Source organism: Lipotes vexillifer, unplaced genomic scaffold, assembly GCF_000442215.2.
Source record: "Lipotes vexillifer unplaced genomic scaffold, Lipotes_vexillifer_v1.1 scaffold418, whole genome shotgun sequence".
Lineage (NCBI taxonomy): Eukaryota > Metazoa > Chordata > Mammalia > Artiodactyla > Lipotidae > Lipotes > Lipotes vexillifer.
Window position 1 is genome coordinate 4,655,670 of NW_006798629.1, and position 2,748 is coordinate 4,658,417.

General features: G+C 37.7%; 1 pseudogene; it reads left to right on the forward strand.

The window, feature by feature from the left end:
• The first annotated feature begins 1,141 nt into the window (after positions 1-1,141).
• LOC103078254 (eukaryotic translation initiation factor 3 subunit E pseudogene) lies at positions 1,142-2,479 on the forward strand (annotated as a pseudogene).
• Positions 2,480-2,748: the final 269 nt, after the last annotated feature.

Genomic DNA, 2,748 nt, shown 5'->3' on the forward strand with positions numbered 1-2,748 from the left:
CTTGATAGTATTTCAAAGTAGGGATGTATAGTGTATAATATCAAAATAATCTTTCTTGATGCCAAATCTCATCACGTTGTTCGTGTTAAAAGTTCCCTTCTCTTCTCCTACAGTGGCGATTCTTAGGGCAGGGAATATTCACTTCCCAAGGATGGGTAAATCTGAATCACGTGTGGGTGTTTTAAAACTCTGTCCCTAAAATTTTGATATACCTTCTTGGTTGAGAATTTCTCTTGTAATAAGAACTGTAACCGTTTCTGATATCAAAGATGACAAAGGTTGTAAATTCCATAGTGGTCTGACCTTCTTGCCCCCTGCAATCTAATAATTTTGAATAGCTTGCCTTTTCCTTGGCTGGGAATCTTCTGTTTTCTCTTCTCTTTTACTTCTTTGCATTGATACGTGTTTCTTTTACCCCGTTTTAATCCCCTTTACCTCTTGTCCTATTCATCCTGAAGCTTTATCCCATGATATTCCCCTCTTTTGAATTATTGCACTGCTATTAAGCTGTTTACTAAGAGCACTTGTAATTTCTTTTAAACTTAACTTTTCTCTGCTAGGTTTTGCACTACTGAAGGACAAGAGTGGTGGCATGAGCTTGATATTTTTGTATGTAGATGGTGTACATAGTAGTACACATGACATGAAATATCTGATTATTTGAATGAACTTTAATGGAATAACCATAGCAATCTACTTAAGTATATTTATATTTTTGTATAAAATAGCTGAATGTTCAGTGTTGAAAGTTGGTGAATATGTATTTATTATTGGTAATAACTTGGAGTTGCAGAGAGGCTTTACTCAAGCACCTGGTAATAAGGGAAATAAGATAGGCTTTGAGAGTTAAACTTAAAAAATCTACACAGGGGGCAGCAGAGCAGAGATGCAGAGTCTCTGAAGAGGCAGAATGACTGATGGGTTTGCAAGCCTTGGCCACTAAGTGATTGGCTGTGTTGATTGACTGAAGAAAGAATATGTCCATTATGGGTGGCCCGTGGATTAGTCTGCCATCCCTGTAGAAGGAAAGGCCCAAAGGTTGAAGTTGGTAGTACTCATCCCAGCATTAGCTGAAAGGTTTTTAATATTCTGGTTTTTCCCTCTCTGTAAAAGATGTATGTAAGGTCTTTTCCTTGGCAAGATGGCGGAGTACGACTTGACTACTCGCATCGCTCACTTTTTGGATCGGCATGTAGTCTTTCCGTTGCTTGAGTTTCTCTCCGTAAAGGAGATATATAATGAAAAAGAATTGTTACAAGGGAAATTGGATCTTCTTAGTGATACCAACATGGTAGACTTTGCTATGGATGTATACAAAAACCTTTATTCTGATGATATTCCTCATGCTTTGAGAGAAAAAAGAACCACTGTTGTTGCACAACTGAAACAGCTTCAGGCAGAAACTGAACCTATTGTGAAGATGTTTGAAGATCCAGAAACTACAAGGCAAATGCAGTCAACCAGGGATGGTCAGATGCTGTTTGACTACCTTGCAGACAAGCATGGTTTTAGGCAGGAATATTTAGATACACTCTACAGGTATGCAAAATTCCAATATGAATGTGGAAATTACTCTGGAGCAGCAGAATATCTTTACTTCTTTAGAGTGTTGGTTCCAGCAACAGATAGAAATGCTTTGAGTTCGCTCTGGGGAAAACTGGCCTCTCAAATCTTAATGCAGAATTGGGATGCAGCCATGGAAGACCTTACACGGCTAAAAGAGACCATAGATAATAATTCTGTGAGTTCTCCACTTCAGTCTCTTCAGCAGTGAACATGGCTCATTCATTGGTCTCTGTTTGTTTTCTTCAATCACCCTAAAGGGCGCGATAACATTATTGATCTCTTCCTTTACCAGCCACAGTATCTTAATGCAATTCAGACAATGTGTCCACATATTCTCCGCTATTTGACCACAGCAGTCATAACAAACAAAGATGTCCGAAAACTCCGGCAAGTGCTATAAGATCTGGTTAAAGTTATTCAACAGGAGTCTTACACATATAAAGACCCAATTACAGAGTTTGTTGAATGCTTATATGTTAACTTTGACTTTGATGGGGCTCAGAAAAAGCTAAGGGAATGTGAATCAGTGCTAGTGAATGCTTTCTTCTTGGTGGCTTGTCTTGAGGATTTCATTGAAAATGCCCGTCTCTTCATATTTGAGACTTTTTGTCGCATCCATCAATGAATCAGCATTAACATGTTGGCAGATAAACTGAACATGCCTCCAGAAGAAGCTGAAAGGTGGCTTGTAAATTTGATTAGAAATGCAAGACTAGATGCCAAGATTGATTCTAAATTAGGTCATGTGGTTATGGGTAACAATACAGTCTCACCCTATCAGCAAGTGATTGAAAAGACCAAAAGCCTTTCATTTAGAAGCCAGATGTTGGCCATGAATATTGAGAAGAAACTTAATCAGAACAGTTGATCAGAGGCTCCTAACTGGGCAACTCAGGACTCTGGCTTCTACTGAAGAACTGTACAGAAAAAAATGAAAAAACTATAAAAGAAAGGTGAGATAATAAAACCATTATACAAAGGTGAAACATTTTATAAACAATTAACACATTTAGCATAAATTTTGGAGAATTTGAATAAAATTGGCTATGTTTCATTTATGTCATTATAAAAAAAAGGATGTATGTAAGGATATGTAAATGGATAGTCCATATTTTCTTTGCAGGTGGACGAGCAATGAAGAGATAGACTTGAGCAGACAGGGTTCAAATTCTGGCTTTGCTA